The sequence below is a fragment of the Miscanthus floridulus genome, chromosome 2 (genome assembly GCF_019320115.1).
Source record: "Miscanthus floridulus cultivar M001 chromosome 2, ASM1932011v1, whole genome shotgun sequence".
Taxonomy (NCBI): Eukaryota; Viridiplantae; Streptophyta; class Magnoliopsida; order Poales; family Poaceae; genus Miscanthus; species Miscanthus floridulus.
In genome coordinates this window covers 59,349,064-59,365,294 of record NC_089581.1, presented here as the reverse complement: position 1 = coordinate 59,365,294, position 16,231 = coordinate 59,349,064, and the positions used below count along the sequence as shown (strand labels likewise).

Sequence of the window (16,231 nt, the reverse complement as noted above, 5' to 3'; positions counted from 1 at the left end):
GCATATGACGATTTGATTTTGTTTTTTTGTTTTAATAAAGTTTTTGGGTTTGAAGTTTGAAAGAGAGATGATAGGTTGAGGCCTGGCGTCTGGGAGACGCAACTTGGTCCGGTACTGCACTAGACATACTTTGTTTCTTCAGTCGAAATGTTGAGATGTTCCACGGTCAAATGTGTTACAAGAGAACGCTGCAAGTAGATCGCAACCTGAATACAGAAAAACATAGATCCCATAACAAGATACCCAGGGTCCAGAAGCTGGCAACGGGCGTGGGAGAAAAAAAATGTAACTCGTCAAGTGCAAGGTCAACTCATATTGCAACAATATATGATCTGCTCCAGAACGGGAAATAGATTTGCAAGGCAAAACCTCCTATAATATGGAAACTCTTAGTATCGAAAGTGGCAGTGAGTCAGTGACTATTCAATGTTGCAGATGAGTGTAAGCAGGCCCTTAACTATCAACAGTAAGAAATATAGGAGTAGCAACTAGGAAGTACAAGCGGCTGTTACTACAACTACAAGCTACCTCCGCCTAGGTGGATCAGAGGACCTAGGTTGTTTCCCATCTGTATCGGACTTGTCCTTCTCTGTCTGACTGCCTGAGTTTCCTCGTCAAGTCATCAGCATAGCGCCGCCAAATAGACTCCCTGTCTTTACTCGCCAGCTTGTTGTACCTTACATCAGATCTTAGAAGACCTTTTGCTTCACTCCAAGAGTTGATTGCCGTCTTCCCCTCATCTGTTGTCCGTGCTGCTACCTCTGGAGTGATAACCTCAGATAGAAGTGCCCGGAAATCACGTACACACCGCTGAGGGAAGTCAAAGGGTCAAAATGGTAAGCATCCAGGAAGAATTGTGAAATGCATTACAATGAAGATCCTACAGCAGCTGCTTAATGAGTTATTTATAAGTACCAAGACTACTCAAGCATTCAAGGCTACAATGTCAAACAAAAACATGCAATCAAATTCATGCGTACTGCCTATTGAGTATGTGCCAATAGCAACACACAAGTCACTGTAAATTTGAATATTTGCCTTTAGCTGATTTATTGACAAAAGTAGCCGGTTGTTTTTGCTGATGTGTAGACACAGGTTGTGTGCCTAGTGCCCAGGCAGTGGCTGTGTCCACAAGACCACAAGTAAGGCTTTAACAGCTAAAATGTGCGCATAACAAAAAACAATTTAGTGCCTAAAGGAATTGGTTGGAACAGAACAGAAACCACAAAGCAAAATCTCAATGACAAAGCAAACCTCAGTATACAAACAGCCACGGTGAGAGAGTAATTTCAAATTCTTAGTTCAGTAGCTACAGGCATTTATAACATTTGGGTTTACCTCATATAGGTCCTTGACATGGTCACGAAACAACTTTTCTGCATCACCTTGGCCTAAGTCAGGATTTCGAGCACGACCTTGCGGATCTTTTTCAAGTTTCGGTTTGGATTCGGTCCATGATGCCTACAGAAAAAAATGTAAATTGTTAAATTGTACAATGCATAATTACCAACTTGCCAATGTGAAGTTAAATATAGCAGGTACAGCAAAACAATGTCAGTTAAAGCCAGGAAAAAAAGAATAAACTAGGTTCAAAAATTAATGCAAGCAAACAAGACCAGAGAAGTGACGACCCATCCTAGCTACAGCAGCATACTACATAGTTCTCACCAGTAACAGGTGATGATTTTGGGAGAGATCCAGCATTCAGATTTCCAAAAACAAAAACACCACCAGAAACCAGCTAACGCCTGTTCATATTATTATTCCTTTCAAGCAGAACTATGGATTCATAGTCTCAGGAAAAGGTAGGGCTTTATGGTTGGCAACCAATCTCTCTTTCTCTCTCTCCATACAATTCTCGTAGCTTTTCTTTCTTTCCAATGCTAATTCCAACTGGCTAGTCACGTCGAAATTTGCTTTCGATTGGACACAACACTAAGCAAATATCTCCTATATTATGAAATGACACTCGTTCATCTAGTAGCAACTGACCAACTGAAGCCAGTCATAGCAAAGAAACTCACCAATGGAGGGAACTATAAATGGAATGCCAATAAGTGCTTCATTAACAGATACTGAGAATTTGAAGAATGCTCAGTTAAAGAATTTAGCATGCAACTCAAATCACCTTGGGATCCTTTATCATTTCAACAAGTAAAGCTTGGTATGATGACACAGCCTCTTTTCTACGGATCTTCATTTTTACTCTTTCCATTTCCTGTTCTTCTCTTTCTTTCCTTTTACGTGTTTCACGTTCCCTCTCCTTTAACTTGGCCTGGATATATACCAAAGTACATGTAAATCTATATCTATACATAGTAAATAAAGGAATAAAGTTTATCAGTTAAGTTGACCAACTTGCTCATCCACTTTGGCCTTGGCAGCTTGTTCTGCTTCCTGTTCAGCAGATTTCAGTTCCACTATGTATTCATTAAATATAGTCTCCCTTTCTTCATGCTTCATGGCTTTGTACCTTGGATCACTGCGGAAATTTTCTTTCACCTACATGATTCGGAGTATGAACATGAGCATTGATTCATGAACAGAAAAATAACTCAAAACTTACATCGAACAATATCGGTACATTATTATTACTATTAGTGATTCCCTTTAAAAAAAGGCATTTAACTAGATGTTGCAAATAACCACAAGTTATAGATTTATTTATGACATGCTAAATGGGAGGAGCTGTTTCAGGGCCACGACTGGCCCATGACTGTAAAACTTACTGATATAAAGAGCATTCATAAATGTGAACATCAGGAATTCAGGATGACAAGATCAGACCACATGTAACTCAGACAAAACTATCATACCAAAACAGGCGATCATACTTTAGTGAAGTTATTCAGATGATAGATTGATAACAGGACCTTGAGAACAGATATACTAACAGTCACCAGTAGATCAGTGTATGCTAGTTACTGGACAGAACACCTCCCTAGGTTAAAGGCAGCTGTTGACTTGGTACGTCAGTCTAAGAAGAATTCAGTTAATTTTCAAGTTATGCACACAAATGTCAAGTTCAGGACTTAACTTGGATCTCAAAAGATCATGTTAATCCCTGCTAACAGGAATAGAAGATAAAAGAACCGAAAGCTGATAACGTGCATCAATGGAATCACACAGCTATAAGATTATAATCTGCTAGTGTCGATATGTGATGGGTCAGATGGATTGGTTGCATCGAAATTACATGAATAAATTTAGGATCCAATCCTAAGAGCAAGGAGTGCAATGTATACAAAGAATTACCTTTGGAGTTTGGATAGTAGCATGTATGTGGAAATTAACAATCCACATGCCAGAACCATAAGCTAGACTTCGATTTATTTACTTCTATATTATAAATAAATAGTATTAAATTACTGTGATTAGTTTAATACTACAGTTTTTTGCAACATGGCTCTTGTTGAGTTTCATCTCTAGGCTCTAGCCTACCCCAACTTCCTTGGTACTAAAGGCTGTTATTGCAGTAGCTATGTTCAGTGAAATGAGACAAAATACTTACTTTTGCCCATCGGCAAGTTGAAGTTATATCTTTATTTTCTTGAAGCATTGATTTGAAATCAGCAATGACAGCTTTGCGCATTGATTGGACTTTTTCTTGAACAGCCTTCACCCTGCTCAAAAGTTGACAGTGCATTATGTTTACACATGGTTCATCAATTTGATTTCAAAGAAGAAATTCAAAATCATTTGTTCAGGAAAGTGGTTGGCCATACTTCTCATTGAAGAGCACCTCCCTTTCCTTTCGATCCAAGGCTTCAAACCTTGGATCAGCACCCCATTTTCTTTTGAATTCCTGGTAGTCTGTTTTCTGGTTGATGTCCTGCAACATATATTAAGATGGCATGACACTTTATCACTTATGAATCCAATAATCTTGTAAAATTTATAGGCAAGCCATTTCAGCATCATTACATGGCCAAGTTAGTTTACAGGAAAAAAAAATCAAAGTATCAATAACAGACCTCAGATGCTTCTTCAAGTAATTCTTTATACGCCTCTACTGCAGCCTTCAGGGCAGCTCTTTTCTCTTTCCGCTCCTCTTCAGCACGTGTGCGAACATAGTGGTCAAATATAGCCCGCCTTGTTGAGTGACTAGGAATAGCCTATAAAGGGAACAAAATATCTTTTGGAGTTAATCAGTAGTCACAGCTGTTTCTTATAGAGAAAATTACCGCTTTGTAAGAATGAAATCATACTATGCTTTATTTTTCAAAAAAAAAATCATATTATGCTTTGAATGCACAAAATAATACTTAAAATCATTAGTTCTTCAGTATAATTTATCTCTTAATTGCTCAATTATTCTTGTTATACGTTTGATGTACTAAAATTGAGCCTCAGTTTAGCACAAAAAGAAGACAATTTGCAGAAGTTCTAGACTCAATTAAAAGAAGATCAACACATAGGAGCATAGTTGTGCTTTCCCAAAAATAACATTCAGTTATGCAGAATTCAGTACATTGTTTAAAGTTTTAACCAAACAATTACCTATTGCTTCAGTGAACAACAATTTCACCACTACTTCAAAAGGAGTAGAAATCCATAAACTAATACTACAGAAATCCATAAACAACTCCTTCAAAAAAGCAACTGCAGCACTCAGTTTTCATTATGTAAGTTTCTTCATAGTGGAAGATGCATCTAATTTAAGTGCTAATCAAGTCAGACAGCAGCAGGAGATTCGCAGGCAAGATTAAAATACAAACTTTAGCAAACCTTAAAGCGTGGGTCGAACACTATTTTTGGAAGTTCCTTCTCCCACTTTGAAAATGGCGCAACTCCTCGTTCCTTTAGCATCTCCTGTGAAATTTAACACACATGCATGTCATGGCATATTCATCTACGGTGATAAAAAAAAAGTAACTATACAGTTTTCATTAGCTATTTCAATTCTCCAACTAGAAATATACAAATAGTACAACATTATCTCAGAAAAGACACAAGTCTATGGTACCAGACCCAACAAAATGAGAAAACATCAAGTTCACTATTTGAATGATCATCTCTATGATGGATAAGTCTCATGTGTGGCTGATCTTTGTGGGGTTGTGCTGCTCACATGGTCCTTGTGGCTGTTTTTCTGTTTTTAGGACAGCATCTTAGACTAGAGGACAGCATCTTAGCTAGGACAGCATATTAGCATCTTAGACTAGCATCTTGGCATATGCTTGGTTGGCTAGCAGCCTATAAATATGTAACCCCAACCCCTCAGGATGGTATGGCATTTGTGCGAGTTTGTGTGAGAAATAGACAAGAAAATTATCCCAACTTCTAGTGTCATCCTCTCTCGATAAGAGTAAGAATTCTCCTACTACCAAGAGTGAGAATTCAGCGACTAACAACTGGTATCGGAGCCATATTATCCTGTAGCCTGAGCATCTCTTGCTCATCTTCTCTCCCAGCCCCAGCTGGTGGCAGCAGCAGCTCCTCCGGCCGCTCCTGTTCACTCCTCTCCCAGCTCGTCAGAAGCAGCCCTCTCCCCACGCAGCAGCCCCCGGTAGCGCGTCATGTCCGCAGGGCAGTCTCAGCGCTCGGTCGCCTCGAGCACGCGGCGTCGGCAGGAGGCCGAACTTGCCGCAGCAGAGGAACGCGAGCGAGCGGCGGCAGAGACCGCTGCGGCGGCGGCAAGGGCATCGAGGCTGGCAGCGGCGGAGCTGGCAACAGCCAGAGCGGAGGCGGAAGCAGCGGCGGCGGCGGATGCAGCGCGTGCGGCGGCAGCGGAGGTCGAGTTTCTGCGTGGCAGCGTCAGCAGCTCCGTTTGTGCCGACGACAGTGCCGACGCGGACCTCGAGCTGCTGGAGAGGGAGGCAACGCGAGCGCGGACGGCGCAGTGGGCAGCCGCGCATGCCCACGTGCGTGGCGGCAGCCCAAACAGGCGCGGACGCGCTGGCGGCGCTCCTGGTGGAGGCGCGCACGGCGGTGGCGCTCCTAGGGCAGCCGCGCACGTCCACGAGCGTGGCGGCAGCCCAGACAGGCGCGGACGCGCTGGCGGCGCTCTTGGTGGAGGCACGCACGGCGGTGGCGCTCCTGGGGCAGCCGCGCACGTCCACGAGCGTGGCGACAGCCCAGACAGGCGCGGACGCGCTGGCGGCACTCCTGGAGGAGGCGCGCACGGCAACGGTGGCGGACGGGTCGATGGAGATCGCGGCCTTCACAGGCAGCGTGGCTCTCTCCCCGGATCGGTACCGTGGTTACCACGGATTCCAGGCTGTTGTCAGGGACGGTCGGTCCCGGCGGTGGGTGGCCTACCCTCACCAAGACCAACTACGTCGAGTGGGCTGCGGTGATGAGGGTAAAGCTCCAGGTGCGGCACATGTGGGAGGCAGTCCGATACGGCGACGTCGACTACGACCTAGATCGACGGGCGCTGGATGCCCTCATCGCTGCAGTCCTGCCCGAGATGCAGTTCTCGCTTACCAACAAGCGGACTGCCAAGGAGGCTTGGGACGCCATCGCTGCGGCACGCATCGGCAGCGACCGCGCCCGCAAGTCCACACTGCAGGCACTTCGCAAGGAGTGGGAGAACCTGGCCTTCAAGCCAGGTGAAGACGTTGATGACTTTGCTCTTCGTCTCAACACTCTGTTGCAGAAGATGGTGCAGTTCGGCGATGACACCTACGGCGAGGAGAGAGCTGTCGAAAAGCTCTTTCGCTGCGTCCCCGAGAAGTACAAGCAGATGGCTCGCTCGATCGAGTCCCTGCTGGATCTCTCCACGATGTCGATCGAGGAGGCGATAGGTCGCCTCAAGGTCGTCGACAGCGATGAGCCACAGTCTCTCTCGGGGCCCACCACCACTGGCGGGAAGCTCCTTCTCACTCGGGAGCAGTGGCTTGCCAGCCAAGGTGACCGGAGGAAGGGGGAGCCTTCTTCCGCGACAGGCGGCCGCAAGCGTGGCAAGCCACGCAACGCGCGCAAAGACGCCCAGGCCGGGGCGCGAGGACGTGCCGAGGGTGATGCCCGCGGAGGCGCCCAGGGCGGCGCCGCCGGTAGGCACAAGCCGGCACGAGACGACACCTGCCGCAACTGCGGCCAGCTTGGCCATTGGGCCAAGGACTGTCGACAGCCACGACACGGCCAGGCCCACGTCGCACAGGCGGAGGAGGAGCCGGCTCTGTTCATGGCACATGCCAACATCGAGCTACCTCCAGCGGCACCGACCGCAACGGCTCTCCTCCACCTTGACCGCAACGGCTCTCCTCCACCTTGATGAGCCAAAAGCACACGCCCTCCTCGGCGACAGCTCCGGCAACGACAAGACTGACGGGTGGTGCCTCGACACCGGCGCCACCCATCACATGACCGGTCGACGGGAGTTCTTCACCGAGCTTGACTCTAGCGTCCGAGGCTCCGTCAAGTTTGGGGATGCCTCCGGCGTGGAGATCAAGGGCGTCGGCTCCATCATCTTCACCGCCGTGTCTGGTGAGCACAGGCTGCTCACCGGAGTCTACTACATCCCCGCGTTGAGGAACTCCATCATCAGCTTGGGACAGCTGGATGAGAACGGTCCGCGCGTGGTGGTTGAGGATGGAGTCATGAGGATTTGGGATCGTCGTCGTCACCTTCTTGCCAAGGTATCCAGAAGCGCAAATCGACTCTACGTCCTTAACGTGCAGGTGGCACAACCCCTCTGTCTCGCTGCTCGTCGGGACGACGAGGCGTGGCAGTGGCACGAGCGTTTCGGGCACCTTCACTTCGAGGCCCTGAAGCGGCTCAGCGCCATGGAGATGGTGCGAGGCCTGCCGTGCCTTGACCATGTGGAGCAGCTCTGCGACGTCTGCGTGTTGACGAAGCAGAGGCGACTCCCCTTTCCCCAGCGGGCGAGCTTTCGAGCCAAGGAGAGGCTTGAGCTCGTGCACGGGGACTTGTGTGGCCCGGTGACACCGGCCACACCGGGAGGACGACGCTACTTCCTGCTGCTCGTCGACGACTTCTCCCGCTACATGTGGGTGATGGTCCTCGGCAGCAAGGGAGAAGCTACGGACGCCATCAGGCGCGCGCAGGCTGCTGCGGAGGCGGAGTGCGGCCGCAAGCTGCGCATGCTGCGCACCGACAACGGCGGCTGAATTCGCGTCGTACTGCGCTGATGAGGGCATTCAGCGCCACTACTCCGCGCCGCAGCAGAACGGCGTCGTCGAGCGGCGCAACCAGACGGTTGTGGGGATGGCTCGGGCCCTTCTCAAGCAGAGGGGGATGCCGGCTGTCTTCTGGGGAGAGGCGGTGGTGTCGGCCGTCTACAGCCTCAACCGCTCGCCTACCAAGGCGCTCGACGGCACGACGCCGTACGAGGCTTGGCATGGGCGCAAGCCGGCGGTCTCCCACTTGCGGGTCTTCGGCTGCCTCGCGTTCGCCAAGGAGCTTGGCCACATCAGCAAGCTCGACGACAGGAGCACTCCGGGAGTGTTCATCAGCTACGCGGAGGGCTCGAAGGCCTACCGCATCCTCGACCCGAAGACACAGCGTGTGCGCACGGCGCGCGACGTTGTGTTCGACGAAGGGCGAGGATGGGCGTGGGACAAGGCGGTGGACGATGGCTCGGCTCCGACGTACGACGACTTCACTGTCGAGTACGTCCACTTCGAGGGAGCTGGGGGAGTAGGCAGCTCTTCTTCAGCGAGCGCGTCTACCCCAGTCCCCGAGCCTCCACCGACCCCGGCGCTTGCTACTCCGACAGCACCACGCTCTCTAGCCAGGACCTCGGCCGCGATGAGTTCTTCGCCGGCTCCACCACAGCCGGCAACGCCACGCACTCCAGCATCGACAGGCACCTCTCCGGGCACGTCTACTCCAGCTCGTGTCGAGCACAGCCCGATTGAGCTCGCTACTCCGCTCTCTCACGACGAGGAGCGCATCGACACGTACCACGACGGCGAGCCATTGCGGTACCGTACGATGGAGAACCTTCTCGGCGACCAGCCGGTGCCGGGACCGGTGCCTCACGACCTGGAGGCGCAGTTGCACCTTGCGTGTGACGACAGCGAGCCTCGGTCGTATGCAGAGGCCGAGAGACACGCGGCATGGCGCGCCGCGATGCAGTTGGAGATGGATGCGGTTGAGAAGAACCGCACCTGGGAGCTTGCTGACCTTCCTCGTGGTCACCGCGCGATCACCCTTAAGTGGGTGTACAAGCTGAAGAGGGATGAAGCCGGCGCCATCGTCAAGCACAAGGCTCGCTTGGTGGCACGAGGTTTCGTGCAGCAGGAGGGGGTCGACTTCGACGACGCCTTTGCTCCCGTGGCACGGATGGAGTCCGTGTGACTCCTTGCGCTAGCTGCCCTGGAGGGCTGGCGTGTTCATCACATGGACGTCAAGTCGGCGTTCCTTAACGGCGACTTGAAGGAGGTCTACGTGCACCAGCCGCCAGGATTTGCGATCCCCGGCAAGGAGGGCAAGGTACTCCGCCTGCGCAAGGCCCTCTATGGCTTGCGGCAGCACCGAGGGCGTGGAATGCCAAGTTGGATTCCACGCTAAAGGGGATGGGCTTCGAGCAAAGCCCGCACGAGGCGGCCATCTACCGACGGGGCAATGGAGGAAATGCCCTGCTGGTGGGTGTCTACGTCGACAACTGTGATCACCGGCACCAAGGATGCGGAGGTGGCGGCATTCAAGGAAGAGATGAAGGCCACCTTCCAGATGAGTGACCTAGGGCCTCTCTCCTTCTACCTGGGAATCGAGGTGCACCAGGATGACTCTGGGATCACGCTTCGACAGACCGCCTACGCCAAGCGCGTCGTTGAGCTAGCTGGGCTCACCAACTGCAACCCAGCTCTCACTCCGATGGAGGAGAGGCTAAAGCTGAGCCGCGACAGCACGACAGAGGAGGTGGACGCTACGCAGTACCGGCGTCTTGTGGGGAGCCTTCGCTACCTCGCCCACACACGGCCGGACTTGGCATTCTCCGTCAGCTACGTTAGTCGGTTCATGCAGCGACCGACGACGGAGCACCAGCAGGCTGTGAAGAGGATCATCTGCTACGTTGCGAGGACTCTCGACCACGGCCTCTACTATCCGAGGTGCTCTGGGGCGGCACACTTCGTCGGGTACAGCGACAGCGACCACGCCGGCGACATCGACACCAGCAAGAGCACGAGCGGGATCCTCTTCCTCCTCGGCAAGTGCCTCGTTAGCTGGCAGTCGGTCAAGCAGCAGGTGGTGACCCTGTCCAGCTGCGAGGCCGAGTACATAGCGGCCTCCACCGCTTCGACTCAGGCGCTCTGGCTCGCTCGACTACTTGGTGATCTCCTCGGTAGAGACACTAGAGCGGTGGAGCTCAGAGTGGACAGCAAGTCCGCTCTGGCCCTGGCAAAGAACCCCGTGTTCCACGAACGCAGCAAGCACATCCAGGTGAGGTACCACTTCATCCGAGGCTGTTTGGAGGAAGGGAGCATCAAGGCGAGCTACATCAACACCAAGGACCAGCTTACGGACCTGCTCACCAAGCCCCTTGGGAGGATCAAGTTCCTTGAGCTTTGCTCCAGGACCGGGATGGTTCAAGTCTCCCACAAGACGACGCACAAGACTTAGGGGGAGAATGATGGATAAGTCTCATGTGTGGCTGGTCTTTGTGGGGTTGTGCTGCTCACATGGTCCTTGTGGCTGTTTTTCTGTTTTTAGGACAGCATCTTAGACTAGAGGACAGCATCTTAGAGGACAGCATCTTAGACTAGAGGATAGCATCTTAGCTAGGACAACATCTTAGCATCTTAGACTAGCATCTTGGCATCTTAGACTAGCATCTTGGCATATGCTTGGCTGGCTAGCAGCCTATAAATATGTAACCCCAACCCCTCAGGTTAGTATGGCATTTGTGTGAGTTTGTGTGAGAAATAGACAAGAAAATTGCCCCAACTCCTAGTGTCATCCTCTCTCGATGAGAGTAAGAATTCTCCTACTACCAAGAGTGAGAATTCAGCGAGTAACACTCTATTCAAGAAAAGAAAATAGATAACACAAGGTATGGGCCAGCATAGCAAAAGAACCCATTGAGAAGCAATGAACCCCTCAAAGTATCTACACTAAGATCCAGAGAAATGTCACAAAAACCACCTTAAACTGACGAATGCAGTCCTCTTTACTTGGTCCATGTTCCTCATCATCTGAATCTGAAGACGAATCAGACATATTCACATCGCCATTGTTATCTTTTGATTTCTCACCATTATTCGCCACTTGCTGCCCCTTAAGTGCAGCATCAGCTGGTCTGGATCCATTCAATTCAGAAGCAGCAGATGTAGCCAGAGCTGAAGGCACACTGGAAGCACCAGCATCCTGCAATTTCTTCTTTATTAAATCCAATGCAGATGGCGATGCAGGGGCAACTGTTTGCCGAAGTGGCAACGAATCACGGCCACCTGTCTGTATGGCAGGAGTACTTGCATCAATGCTTATTATTCCCTTATTCTCTATAGTAGCAGCATCCTGCACTGAAGTTGAACCGTCTTTTAAGGAACCAGATTCCGCATTCTTGAGGATCTCACACACCTCTGGCGGAAGTTGCCAGCTGCTAACCTATAATCAAGTCAGCGTAGAGCAATAAGACATACATAAACTCATGAGATACCAAAAGACCAACGCAACCCCATTATTATATGTTGGATGTTGCTGAGCTATTAAGCCATGGTCTAGATCTTACCTTTTGTTTGTTATCATAATAATATTTCTTTCCATCACTTGTAGTTACTATGCTCCAGTCAGTACCAGCCAATTTGTCCCTAGCAGAGATTCAGATTAAATTCAGATTCCATGTCGCATTAGATTCGTGAACATAAACAAATATAGATGACAAGCCAGGATGCATTCATCAGATAAAAAGAGCAATTAAAAAAGGATACTGAATCTCGTGCATACTTTTAGCTAGTAATTTTGCAATCAAAATTGCTAAACGATCTATCATACAATAGCATTTAAGATCCCCATTATGACTGCACCATTGATAAGCAAACTGGATCTTTCTGTGCCTAGAGTTTTCTTTATGTCTAACTAAAAAGACTACTTCCTCCGTTCCAAATTATAAGTCGCTTTGACTTTTTTGGTACATCCATTTTTCTATGTATCTAGATAAATAATATGTCTAGATACATAGCAAAATGGATAAACCAAAAAAGTCAAAGCGACTTATAATTTGGAACAAAGGGAATATTAAACATGCAAAGTAGTGGAATACAGCACTAAATGTTAGCAGCATGTTCAAATTAAAAAAGACCAAAGGGTTCATGTAACTCAGCAAAAGTCAGGTCTTCATAACGCCAATTTAAAGCACAACAAAAACAATGTGGCTAAGCAGCATGGCAAGGCATAAGAATTCTGAGGCTCCAACAGCCCTCATTTTAGAATAGTGATCAGGTTCCTATCATAATCCAAATGAATCGTTGCTTTAGAAACTTCCTATTCATGTAAACAAATGTTTTTATAACTTTTCAGTTAACGCAGAGGCAATCAGAATTCAGAAATCGTGGCATCATTCATGATTGTGTGTGCCTTCGAGAACTCCATAGAGAATAAAGTGGGACAAATTAACTTCAAGAAAATACTTGCAAATCAGACAAACATAGTTCGGTATAAACATGGGACTTTCAGACATACCAAGAAACTGGAACTGGTTGTGTTGCAACCTTCTCCAGCTGCAGCAAAAACATTAAAAAAAAGATTAGTCCAATCGTGATAGTAAATTGTCATGTCCTCAAACTAGAATGAAGTCATATTACTTGATAAAGCTATTCCTCTGTGCAACTACCTCCCCCTTAAAACCAGTTGGTTTCTGGTAAGTCGATTCTCCTGTCAAAGCATCGTAATAATATACAACACCAGTTTCAGTTTTGTGAGCAGACCATGCATCTGAATCCTGAACTCCAGTATTTCTATTGTCCTCCAGCCGTTCATTGACTTGACCTCCATGTCCTGCAGCATTAAACATTATCAATAGAATAGTTAAAATAAAAAAACAAGACCAAATATCAAATCCAGTGAAAACGTTGCCTGTAGAATCTGGCTCAGTTGAAGCATGAGTGGGCTGTTCAGATCCTGGATTTGTTGATGCTTGTATTTTCCGATCCCCACCAATTGACACACCAGGTGGTTGCACATTGGCAAAGGCCGCATTCGCAGCAGAAACCCCAACTATTGGCCTGCCAAGAGACCCTACAGGAGCAGCTGGATAGGACTGGAAGGGAGGTTGCTGAAATCCAGTAGGCTGTGGAGGATGAGGATGTGGCCATAAAGGTTGAGGTGGGACAATAGCAGGTCCTGAAGGATAGGATGAATAAAATGGTGGTTGAGAATTCTGTGGAGTAACACCTTGGGTTGCAATTGGTGGCGTTGTTTGGGGCAAAGGAGCGGCAGATGGAACTATAGGCCCAGGGGTGGGAGGCTGCAAGGAAGCTGGTGGAACAAATCTAGAAATTTGACCAGCAAGATTTGCTCCCTGTGTAAGCAAAAATATATTAAGTGTTAGTGCATCAGATAATAGGATCAGGTCACAAGCATAAGATTAAAAAATGTATATACAACAATGGTAATGATAATAAAGCCATGAGAAATTACAGTGTCAAGTTGAAACTGCTGACCAGTAGGCAATCTAGCATTAGCATGCGAAACAACGTTATATGAAAAAGAAGGTCTGTTCCCAAAATATTGCCCTGGGGCTGGTGGCTGAAGAGCTGATGCAGGCATAGGAGCAACCATAAGAGCCTGGAAAGGGGAAAAAAGCTCATGAGACATACATAAGTGGTAATGCCAACATTAGGTAAATAATCCAAATTGAGCACTGTGGACTAAGTTGACTTGTTTGTAATTTCCATCATTCCATCCTATTTTACCATAAATATTGTGCTTCCACACGGAATAGTAAATTTGGGATGTCAGTATCCTAATTGTGTATTAGGCTCTGTTTTACAAATGGCAGGATTCCACAGCAGCTTATCAATAAGCAGATCTAAAAATGAATTAAATAAGCAGAATTTGCTTTTTTGCTTTTCGCTAGGATCTCCAATAAGCGGAATCTGCGCAAGGTATGCGGAACTATAGTCACCAGAACTCTGGGTCATTCAGATCAAGGGATGAGACTGCTCCTTTGAATGATACTTCCTAACATGGTACATGACCCCAAGCAATCTGGGTTGGTGGCCAGGGGATGAAGAGCTATACTGAAGCACGTGTTCATATGTAACCAGACCAACAGTAAATCAATCACATGTTTAAAAAGGAAAAAAGAAAGAGAAGAAAAAGGAAAGGATTAGCTGGACAGCCATATATTGGCCCACCAGCCCAACACTAGTTGCCCTAACCCATATACAGGGCATGCATCACACACGGAGGCAAGGCAACAACATCGTTATCTGTTCTTGGGTCCTTCAACAGTAGCACTGCCTTCATCTCCACCTCTCGTCGCCCCTCAAACAACAGCCCATGAGAACAAAGTACTCCCGTTTATTCCTTTCCGTCACCCCTAAAACCACTGCCGCACAATCCCCACTCAACCTTCGCTGCAGCATCCATTCTCACCTCTCCTCCCATCACTGGAGAACATCAAGCTTGATCTGGATATCATGGATTCTCGTCAAAAATTGAAATTCGAAATAAACCCTCGATCTGTGTAAGCTTCTTCATCTACTTTGTGAGAAAATGGGATTTGTATTGCTCTTCTTGTTCTGTGTGATGACCCTGCACCAACAGTGTGGTGACCCTATGTGAATCCTGACGTTGACCCTCATCAACCCCAACTGGATAGAACAGGGTCTCGACCCCATTTACTACGACTATGTGCCAAACAGGGCCTTATTCTTCTACATACAATTTTGCAGGCTATGCAAAAAAATGTCAAATTGGCTGCGAGATGTGGAAGGTCAGTTGCATTATCAGCTTTCCCTTAATCAATTTTGATTATGAAGCATTATAGATGTGACATAATGCAAAGCTATCACTGTCTGGGTAGGTTTCTACTCTCTAGGCATTTGAAGAATTCAAAAATTCCTCATGCAAAGACTCCTCAAGCTAATCACATACAACAGAAATAACAAACTGGTCTTGCTATCTATCATATTCGATCAAAATAAAGTATTTTAGCATGACAAGAAAATCACAACGCTAAAATAATAGCATGAGCTATGCGACATATAGTTAAATAGGCAATGACTTAACCCAAAGCATGGGTTAGCCTGCCATTTTTCATTTTTTGAAGCTAAAAAGGCATTGGCAATAGTCCACTACTACGTCATCAGCTCCATATAGAAACCAAAATGCTGTGTTACAATTCAGCTAGCAAATTCACGGGTTAATTTATGAGCATGGAGCTCCCATGAATATAGAAAGGTTTCTATAGGACACACAAGAGAGGTTTATGACTTTACATGGTTTGCAATTGCAAACAGAAATGATCAACTATTGTGACTGGCCCAAAGGTCGCTGCTCATCATAAAAGCTAATCAGTAGAGTTCAGTTGCAATAGCTAACATCGTTCTCATTCTAAACAAAATTACAACACTAAACATGTGGTCATACACAGAAACTCAACAGAGAAAAACAAAAACCTTAAACGTATAAGCTGCAGCAGTGAATATGCCAAGATGCCTACCGGAGAAGAGCATGGTTGTAGTGAAGCTGCACCGCCACCAACTTGCGGCGCTGGTGGCGCCCTCGGCAGTACATTATAAGAAAAGGCTGGCGACTGCGATGGCGACGGAGACGGTGCCCCTGGCGCCATGTAGGATAGAGAGCCTGCAAATTGCGGCCGTGGCGGCCCTGGCGCTGCGGGCGGGGCAGGGGAAGCGGGAGGAGGCGCCGCCGCAGGATCGGAAGTGGTGGCGGACGCGGGGCCGGACAAGGCATCTCCGGGGGCTGCCGCCGCGACGGTAGATGGATTGGATGCCCCTGCCAATTCCGCCGCGGCGGCCGCCGGTTCCACCACGACAGCTGCCTTAGCCTGAGAGGGTTCTTCAACCTGTGGGTCGCCCACGTCGGAGACGGCCGACGCCGGCGTCGCCATGTCTGGGTGGTAGTTGGGGCCTAGGGTTTTGTGAAATCGATGAGCGTCGTGCCTCGCGCGAGAGAAAGCAGCGGTAGACCGGGGTGGAAGAGAGAGAGAGAGATACGGGTTGGATTTCTTCAAATTGGCCCGTGGGCCGTAGCCTGACCGTTATACAGGCTAGTAATCTTAAAGTCCAATTTACGTCCCCAAACTGTTCTCAAAGTTTAGTTTTCCCCCCGTAAGCTTAAAAACTGGGTAAAC

General features: G+C 48.3%; 1 pseudogene; it reads right to left on the bottom strand.

Moving 5' to 3' along the window:
- Positions 1–293: 293 nt before the first annotated feature.
- Positions 294–16,081, bottom strand: LOC136538922 (pre-mRNA-processing protein 40C-like; annotated as a pseudogene).
- Positions 16,082–16,231: the final 150 nt, after the last annotated feature.